This window comes from Sander lucioperca, chromosome 10, assembly GCF_008315115.2.
Source record: "Sander lucioperca isolate FBNREF2018 chromosome 10, SLUC_FBN_1.2, whole genome shotgun sequence".
In the NCBI taxonomy this organism is placed as follows: domain Eukaryota; kingdom Metazoa; phylum Chordata; class Actinopteri; order Perciformes; family Percidae; genus Sander; species Sander lucioperca.
In genome coordinates, this window is record NC_050182.1 from 8,078,620 (window position 1) to 8,089,184 (window position 10,565).

A 10,565-nucleotide genomic window follows, 5' to 3' on the forward strand; every position below is an offset into this window, starting at 1 on the left:
AAAGTTCTTTAGAGTGGGTGAATTTAAATACAAAATTCAAAAATACAAAAATCGCCCAAAAAGCTGTGGAATAATATGAAATCACAGAAGAAGTCACACCAGCACACGCAAGTTTCATTGTTATGGGTATTGGCAACATGACATCATGACTTTGTGTAAACATTAGGGCTGTCAAACGATTAATTTTTTGAATCGCGATTAATAGCCAAATTTCTATAGTTAATCACGATTAATTATTTTGCATTTCAGAACAGTTTTTAAGTACATATTAACAATGGAAAGCCATTCTTACCAGTGTATCTTGACTGGGAATCAAATTAATGCAAATAAAGTTACTTTATGAACTTGACTTTAAGATTTGTAATTGTTTATTATTTATTTACTGTAAACAAAAGAAAAATGTGTGAATCTGTCATTATTGCACAATTCCTACAAAGTACCTAACCTAACTGAGATGTAACACTAACACTTTGCTTATACAGTACAAACAAAATGGTCCAAAAACCGGATGCCACAGCAGGACATTTGTAACCTTTACATTTTTCTAATAATGTAACAATTCTCCTGGACAGAAAAGGGGGTGGACGATGTCCCAAATGACAAAAACAGTCAAAAAAACGATACAAACAACACAGTCTGTATGCTGATATACATACTCAATATAGTGTGCAGTAACTTCTAAATAATTTTGATTACTCACTGACGTCCAGTGATCACCGGTTAATGAAACAACATTTGCAGCACTTTGCAGCAGTTCCAGTTGGCCTGCTTTCTCCGTGTCGTACAGGCTGTGTATGCGTGAAACTACTGTCCCCCTCGACAACTTTTTAAAAGTAAACTTTCCATTCAGGATCTTATTGGCATCCATTTCGGCGTCTCGCGCTCGCCATCCACTCAAAACGTAACGTTAGCCTACTACTCTTTGGCCGGCTCGCAAGCCCAAACGAGTGTGTGCGGCGTACCTGTTGTTTTGTTTCCGGTCTAGCTAGATCCAGTGTGGTGTTGTAGTTTTTCTAACGTTACTAGTTGTTGTAACAGCATGTGAAAAAAACTACAAAGTTTGCTAGGCCAAAAAGAACGTTAATCTCGCGATAAAAAAATTGACGCCGTTAAAATGGGTTTGCGTTAACGCCGTTAATAACGCGTTTAACTGACAGCACTAGTAAACATACACGCCCACTTTCTTAAGCCAAGTGGCGTGTTATCTGTATGCATTTTGAGCACGCAGCATTATACAGGAAGACCACAGTGTAGCCGGATACTTAATAATAATAAAACATGGCCAGGTGCACGATCAGGCACGTATCTACGCTACGCGACACTTGCGGTGTGTTCCAGCTGTCTAGTCTGAATGACTCAGTGTTCCTGTAGATATAGAAATCACATTAATACCAAAATGACAAAGCTCAAAAGGGACAGGAGGTGATTGCCCTCCTCTCACAGTTGGTCAAGTTTCTGCCCAAATGCTTGTCAGTCATCTTGATGAGCTGTCTGCTTTGACACAGCAGTTGGTTGGTGGCTGAGTTAACTGAAAGAGATCCACAAATGTTAAAGAAAGCAGACAGAAACTGCAGCCAGCCTGCATTGAACAGCAACAGATGTTCACTGCATTTCTGAACAGGACTTGTTTGCTTCATGATAATCTTTGTTTTTTACAATCCCATTGTGAAGAACAGAAATGATTAACAACCTTTCACTTTTTCCACATTTCACCCCTGTGCAGAGCAGTGTTGACAGATGAAGAAAACGAGGGGACTATGCTCTAATGCAGGGATCTTTAACAGGGGGTCTGTAACCCCTATAGACAGTGGGCCGAACGCTTTTTTCGTGTTGCTGATCGATCTCCATCGATAGAGTATACGATTCTTTTATGTACAATATAAAGTAATTATATGTAGTCAAATAAAATTTGTTGGCAACTCTGGTTTGAGCATATATTTTCACAAACGTATATTTTGATTGTCAATCTGCTTAGGCAAATCGCAGGACAGCTCTAGTAGCTGAACCAATCAGATAGTAGTTTTTAACATCATTAAAAATACTAACCAATCACAGACAGCCAGACTAGGACCCCGAAATGGGCGGGAGTGACATAGCGGTAATGTTATATTGTATATATTATATATATTGTTATATATCTAACATAAATATTATGACACTTTATCTTGGATATGGAGTGTTGTGTGCATGTTACTAGCTGTACACCAACAAACATCATACCCTTTTCAGTAACAAGTTGGATCAAGTTTGTACAAAGTTTTTTAGAGTGGGTGAATTTAAATACAAAAGAAAGCCAAATTGCCCAAAAAGCTGTGGAATAATATGAAATCACAGAAGGCCACATTCCAGATGTGCCAATTCTTGTTGGCTACCCAACCCAGTCTCACGGCAGTTCGTGTAAATGTCACGTTATTTTTAATCTATTGATACGTGTTCACGGGGACGTTTTTATCGTTTTTTACGTGGTGGCTAGCACGAAATACCCTATGGGGAAAGGACGCCTCACACGCCGGGAGACAGCCGCGGAGGTCGGCCGCTGGGGACACGCCACAATAACGGGATGGCGGAGGTTGGGTTTAGGAAAAACACTACAGGACAAGGGCCAATAACGGGACGGGGCGCCTCACACGCCGGGAGACGGCCGCTGGGGACGCCACAATAACGGGACAGTTGTGATTAGGAAACAAAACACCACACGCGGGACTTTCGGCTTTTTATACTACTCCCTACCATTTTCGTGCTGTGACCACGAAATATGCTTCCCATTGAAATACATTACTTCACATTTTCGTGCTGGCCACCACGTAAAAAACGAGAAAAACGTCCCCCTGAACACGTATCAATAGATTAAAATAAGGTCACATTTACACAAACTGCCGTGAGACCGGGCTGGACTACCATAGAGAATGCTACATGCAGTATACTAACAAAAGAAATATTGAGAGCCAGCAAGAAGAGAGAAAAGACAGTACAGGAAGTTGAAGGTTTGTAAAGCAGCTTTATAGTGGTTAAGTGTAGTTATTTGACCTCATACGTTTGGATAAATCATGGTATAAATGCTTAGAATCCATTTTAACCCCAAACATAAATTATAGATATTTACATCTCAGAAATAGTGAAAAATCATACAGATATTATATAATGTAATAACATATATATTAAGTTAATTATTATATATTTATTCTTATAAAAGTTGAATATGTATTATCTTAGCATGACTACCTTTATAACTAAATGACAATTCAACTATTTGGTCGAGCAAGGCTTTAAGAGTAGTAATATATGGCAGTAATATATATATATATAATGGTAGAACATTTAACATATCATATTAACAACAACAAATAGATCCCTCCGAAACTATGCACACAAAAAACAAACCCTGCCCATGTAAACCCGGCCAGGCCAGACCATGGATGTATTAAGACAAGGGCCAGACAGAGCCATTCTCTTAATTGACAAATAAGTCAAGGTAAACTAATAAAAGGCTACTATAGACACAGCGACATCTAGTGGACACATTTTTCAACATATAGCGACTGAAAATGTGCTCCACCAAACAGTTGAGCAAAACACATTGAAAGGGTTTTATGATGAACCGTGAAAAAAAAGGGCATTTTCATTGTTTCAGCAGAATAGATGTGTCAGGGTGTAGTCAGATCAGGTCAAGAAGATGTCTCACAGCAGGGCTGAGGATCTGGGATTACCTGGGGAAACAGATTAGCAGAGTTGTAAACAGTGTAGTAAAAGTATTGGTTCACAGTCTAATAAATGAGGATTTACATTTATGAGGCACTTACTAAAAAAAAAAAAAAAGAGTAACTAGATGAGCCCAGATTAAAATGCATACAGTAATTACACCTTGTGTCAATATGAATAATAAAAGCATACCATTAGGGCTCAGCAGTAACTTGAAGAAGTGGTTATCCAACTTGGTATCAGCTTGTAGTTGCTGAAACTGAAAATAAGGTTGACATTTTTAGCCAATTTATGTCATGAGTAATTAATACACTAAACAAAAGAGAAAAAAAAGCTTTATTACAGTAAACAAACAATTATATGTTGTTTGTTTTATTTGACAATTTAAAGAATTTGTTATCTGCTAACGTGTCCACTCTCAATAAATAAATAAATAAATAGGGGCAATTTTTTACTTTTTGTCCCCCTTAGTTTCTGACACAGGTTGTAAAACTATAAAGTTGGAAGCATTACTACTACAATCCATGCAGTCATCACATTTTTCTGTTGTTCCCTTATCTTTTCCATTACAATATTAGATGAAGAAGCATACACCACAAATACAAATGATAATACGCCAACAGAGGTTAGAGTTCTCCGCTCAGCCACAACAGAGGTTCCGGGTCAAAAAGAGCACCACATCTCAGTGCATAATATGCAGAAGTGATAAATATTTCACCCCAAAATATAACCAGAAGAGGGTAAAGGAGAATCTTCAAAAATGTGAAACACTGACGGCTGGTAAGCTGCTTCTTGCAGCGGAGTCACGCAGGGATGAAAATCTGCTACTACAAATACGTGGAATGGACCTTGTTGCCTCAGAAGTAATGTATCATTTCAGATGCTACAGAAACTACACTATTTCTGTACAAAACAGATGAACATGACTGTACAGGAAACAGCCAGTTTCAGACTGTATTTCTGTACAACAGTGGTGGAGGAGAGTTTGCTAAGAAAGCAGAAGGTGCTTAAACTATCAAAGTTGAATGCACTGTTCAAGAAATGTGTCCATGAAACAGAAGGAATTGACATCTCCTCTTACAAATCTGGTTCCTTAAAAGTGAGACTAAAAAAGTCATATCCTTTTCTAAAGTTTCAAAAACTATCAAGGCATGACTTTGTCTATGTTGAGGATTTGACACCACATGAAATGGTCCAAGTTGAAGTTCCCACAGCTGGATCATCTTTGTCATCAGCATCTTCATCCTCATCATCAGATGAAGACAACACAAGAAAAACTGAAACAGATGACACAAATGAGACCCGCCTCTTGTTGCATGCAGCCATGACACTGAAAGATGCCATAGTTGAAAAGTGTAACACCCAAACTCACATGGCCACCAACAGCACAGCAACTTACAATGTCAGCTGCATGAAATCTGGTCCCAGCTAAGCTATTCAATTTCATTGCATGGACTACAGCCATGACAACAGATCCCTCTACTGACAATGAAAGAGTGAATGTTAGTGAAGAGGAGGCTGAGAAGATTGTGTCAATTGGCCAGGATGTTATTAAGCTAACAATGAAAAGGAGATGGCTTATGCCCAAACAATGTTCATTAGCATTAGCCATGGCTGTCAGACACATGACAGGATCAGCTCAGCTGATAGGCTTATTGAATGGTCTTGGGCACTGTTCCTCTAACTCACAGGTACTTGAACATGACACAGCTTGAGCACAGCTACAACACAGCTACTACGAGGTGACACTTACATCCCCCAAAACATGCAAGTACAGTTGCAAGCAACTCTAGTTTGGGACAATAATGATTTTGGAGAGGAAACGTTGTCTGGTAAGGGGACTACACACAATACAAATGGCATAATAATTCAAAAAATGATTCCATGTAATGAACCTAACCCTGACCATCAGTGTTTACAGAAAACAAGAAAGAGGTCTCTTGATCCGCCCCCTACTAACCTTGAGACATACATCAGAGGGAAGAGAACAGGCCCAGAACATTTTGGAAAAGAAGTGGAACTAAATCCAGACACCCACATCCTTACCAGGAAATCAGCACAAAAATTAGATGGTGCCTACTTCCTGATGAAGACTGCAGTCCATGGCAAAGTCCTTCCTTCCTGGACTGGTTTTAACACAGTGATCCGTGGAGATCCAATTCCACCACCAACCAACATTGGGTACCTTCCAGTGATTGATGCAAGTCCTACAGAATTGGGAACTGTAAAAACAATCCTTAAAAGAAATTGCAGACAGACTCCAACTTCAGGAGATAGTTCTAGTCTTTGACCAAGCCATCTATGCCAAAGCTCAGGAGATACGGTGGAAGAGTGAAACATACAAGGAAAGACTTACAATTAGAATGGGGGAGTTTCACACATGTATAGCTTTCCTGTCCTGTATTGGCAAGCAATTTGGAGATGCTGGCTTACAAGACATTGTGATTGAGGCTGATGTTATTGCTGCTGGGTCTGTTGGGGGAGTTATAACAGGTCACCAATATAACCGAAGCATCCGAAGCCACAAGTTGATGTGTGAGGCACTACACAGGTTACGCTGGCAAGCCTACCTTGAAACCCTTTCTCAAGACTGCCGTGAAGCTGCTTTAAAAGTTGCTGCTGACCTCCAAAGTGCCTTTCCTGAAGAAATATGTCAAGTAATTATTGAATCACAGGTGTTCAACACAATCCTTGAAGGCTGTGACAAATTCAACAAACAACAAGAAAGCAAGACATACCAGTTTTGGAGTTCCTACATTGAAATGGTAGAGGATCTGCTATCATTCGTCAGGGCCACACGAGAGGCAAACTGGGGTCTGCATCTTTCCAGCATCTGGTTCATGCTGCCGTGGTTCTTTTCCTACGACAGAATCAATTACACTAGATACCTATCAGCATACTGGCAGGAGATGAACATTATAAAGGAAAATCATCCAAGTATCTACACACAGGTACAATCAGGTGACTTTGTGGCACAGAGGCAGCAGGCATTGACACAGCACGAGAGAGCAGCCATCACAATGGAGGTCAAGTACATGGCTGGGCAGAACATGTCAACGAGACAGAGAACAAAATTGGATGAGAAAAGAAAGGAACAGGATGAAAAAGATGTTCAGAGCATTCGGTCAACCATACATCACATGATGAACCCATTTGATCAAACACTGGAAAAAGAGCATCTTTACCATGTTACATCAGGTCAGGTAGCATCAGAAGCCATCTCTGCAGATCTGCTGAATGCAAAGGAAATAGGTGAGAAGGCATTTGTTGAATTCTTTCAGCAACGTCTCAACACAGATGAGGTTGAATTTCATGCACCATTGAAAAAAATGAAACTCAAGACATTTAAGGACACAGCTACCTCAAGTGTCACCAAAGTGAGAGGTCGGGAGATAGCCCTCAAAGCAGTTAGAGATCTCTTCGCAAGGCTTATTGTGGTTGGAAGAGTGAGGAAGATAGACATAGGGGAAATGCTGGTCTATAGTCTGGGGCCCTTGCCTGCAGCAATTGCAAACGTTGATAGCTCGATTGTAAAAACAGACAAAGCAAAATTAATGCACTTTCTAGAAGGGTCAGTAAATCCACCAGCCACAGTTGAAATCCCTGATGGCTCAACCTGGGGGTGTGATGCAATGGCACTAGTACAAGCCATGAAACCCCAAAATACATTTGGAAGATTTGCCAACAATGTACTTATGTACCTGATCAATGCAGCCAAAGCAAGCAAATCAAAAGTTGTGCATTTTGTCCCTGATACCTACAAACAGATGAGCATAAAGAACGCGGAACGAGACAGACGAGCTACAAAAGGATGTCAGTTGACTAAAATATATTTGGCTGACCAGAAAACACCGAAACAATGGTCCAAGTTCTTGTCTTGTGGTGACAACAAGGAGCAACTGCAACAGTTTTTCTTTGAGTCGTGGTCTAAGTCTAGGATAGATCAAATTGAGGACATTACATTGGTAGTTGGACGTGGCTCTGAGTGTCACGTAATCAGAATAAACAACAGTGGCACAGACCTTGAGGTGTTACCACTGCCAGCATTGTCTACAATACAGGAGGAGGCAGACACTCGGTTGTTGCTTCACTGTGCGCACGCCTCACAGTACAATACAAATATTGTGATCAACAGTCCTGACACTGATGTGTTTGTATTGGCCATTTCGTTCTGCAGGGAAATTGGCGCAAACGTCTACTTTCACACTGGTAAAGGAGAAAACAAACGCACCATACATGTACAGCAAATACGGAGCCATCTAGGTGATAAAATATCAGATGCTCTGATTGGACTTCACTGTTTCACTGGCTGTGATACAGTAAGTGCTCTGTATGGCGTTGGTAAAGTGAAGGCAATTAAAACACTGCTTTCTAACGAAGACCATTGTGCCACAATGAGTAGGTTGGGAACAGCTTTTCAACTGCCAGCAGAGCTGTATGAAGCTACAGAAGCATTTACCAGTGCACTCTATGACCTTAACGACTGTAGGGATGTCAATTATGCAAGGTCTCAGCTGTTCAAGAGTGGAAAGTGCACAGACAGAAGTCTACCACCAAACAGGGATGCCTTGCATAACCACACCCAGTGGGCAAACTACCAGGCAGCCATATACAGAAGGTCCCTGAAGAGTCAGCCTGATGTTCCCCCACCAATGGCCCATGGTTGGAAGATTGAGGGAGACTTCTTTGTGATTGACTGGATGACACTTCCCCCAGCCCCTGTCGGCATCTTGGAGCTTGTGTACTGCTCCTGTAAAAAAACACAATGTGTCAAAGGGAGATGCACATGCAAATTGAATGAGCTCCCATGTACAGACATGTGTCTTTGTGTGGACTGTGAGAACTTCCCAAATTATAACTGTGTTTACGTTAACGTTAACATACACTGCTAACATTACATCTAGCTAACATGCTAACACGTTAGCTCTGTATCTGTGTGTATCTACAGAGCTGCCAACTCTCATGCTTTCGCCGTGTGACAGTTTTTGCCTGTTTTCACACACACTCATGCCACACATCCAATTACTCACGCAAAAAAAATCCGGCCGAGACTCGTTCGTTCCTTTTTCAAATTCCCCGACGGTAGATGGTGCTGATGAGCGTCACTGAACCATATGCACTGAACCCCGAAGTTAGCGACAGAAGAAGAGATACCATTGCCGCGAAAGAAACGGTCACTACCTCAAGAAGTCTGATGAGAAGCTGAGCTGAGACTAGGTATGTAACAATGAAACGTCGTCCAATTGAGTACTCACTCTCTTAAACTTTAAATCTTGAAAGAAATTATTTGTTTGTGCGTGTGAACATGATTTAGTGTGGTGAATGTAAACTCAGCTGTCATAACAAGCAGCAGGAGAGCACATTATTAGCCTCTTGGTATACTGGATGCTTAAAACTAGCTAGGGTTGCACTGAATCCAGGATTCGGGCGAATATTGGGCCTTATGACGGGGTTCAGTTTCTGCCGAACTTTCCACCAAATCAAACCCTAACTCGGCTGCTGCTCGTTAGCTAACGTTAGCTTTCTAATTTCACCCACCCAACATGCCTTCTGTAGTGGAATGGCTTCGAATGACGACCAAAAACGCTTGTCTTTTACTGTGAACATTTACTGTTCAATATGTTGTAGTTTTACAAACAACAAAATGAACAACTTAAAGCAACACTTGGAGAACTTTTCCTGCTTCGGTCCTGCTACACGGTTTTGTCGCGTTGGGGAGCTGTAGTTCCAATGAGGCGGGAAAAGTACTCTAGTGCTTTAAGCTTGACGGACATGTTTAGCATCTAGCGTCTCACGGTCATCTCAGTAAGCTAGCAAGAGTACACAACAGACAACTTCCCTGTAGGCTACTTCAAAATAAAAGCACTTCCTGTGACGGTTCGCAGTAAAACTAAATTACTGTTAAACAAATAAGGTTGTGTACCTTTTCACATATCAGCTGTAAATCAAGTACAGTAAATAATGTAAATAGTGAGTTTTAATCACACTATAATTTGCCATTTCCTTTAGACTGTTTTAAACTAAACAACATGAATTTCTTATTTAAGTGCTTTAAACAAGCATTTCACAACACCTTCATCATACACTTCATCATCTGGTGATGGCAATGTGCTTTCCTACGATGTGAAAAGAGCGTGTGAATTCAACATTAAGTTGTTACATTTAACTGTTTTAGAGGCTGTGGACGTTGTTTACATCATTAATGTGTTTACTGTGTTAATGGACTGAGGATGGGAGTAGGATTTGGTATTCTGTTTCGGATTCGGCAGCATCTTAACCAGTGGATTTGGTATTCGGCCGAACCCCAAAAATCTGGATTCTGTGCATCCCCACTTAAAACATCAGCTCATAGCATTGTTTATTTACTCACATGGCATTTATCTTTTTATTAACAGGCCAAAGAAAATGACTCACTGTGGATGAAGAGTTTTTCTGTAGGACCAAACAGCACCTCGAACAGGTAAGCTGTATTCCAAAGAATTTAACATAAATACAGGAAATGTGTGCAATAGAAGTAGGTATGTTTTTGGAACTGAGAGTAGAGTTATTAAACCAACATGACCATTTGAATTGTTTAAGGTTTCAAAGATGTCCCGTAAGAGACCTTTGCCAGGACAAAAGCGAAACCTTTTATTTCATTTAAAGAACCAGCCAAGTGAGAAAAGACAGACAAACACACTGACAGAACAGCCAGAACGATTGATAGAAACGACAGGACAACAGACAGAGGAGCAACACAAAGGACAGAGAGAGCAGGAGACAGGACAGAGAGAGCAACAGACAGGACAGACTGACAAAAAAGCAGAGGAGGAACAGACAGGACAGATAGACGCACATGCAGAGGAGCAACAGACAGGACAAATAGA

General features: G+C 40.7%; 2 long non-coding RNA genes across 2 annotated transcripts; both read right to left on the minus strand.

The window, feature by feature from the left end:
• Positions 1-3,463: 3,463 nt before the first annotated feature.
• LOC116059815 lies at positions 3,464-6,578 on the minus strand. The gene is made up of 4 exons (XR_004107377.2): positions 6,438-6,578; positions 6,270-6,339; positions 6,056-6,171; positions 3,464-3,707 (listed from the first exon to the last, which is right to left on the minus strand). It is a non-coding gene; the product is annotated as an uncharacterized LOC116059815 (long non-coding RNA).
• An 87-nt stretch (positions 6,579-6,665) lies between these two features.
• LOC116059816 lies at positions 6,666-8,541 on the minus strand. Its single transcript, XR_004107382.2, has 3 exons — positions 8,298-8,541; positions 6,885-6,932; positions 6,666-6,738 (listed from the first exon to the last, which is right to left on the minus strand). It is a non-coding gene; the product is annotated as an uncharacterized LOC116059816 (long non-coding RNA).
• Between the last annotated feature and the right edge of the window lie 2,024 nt (positions 8,542-10,565).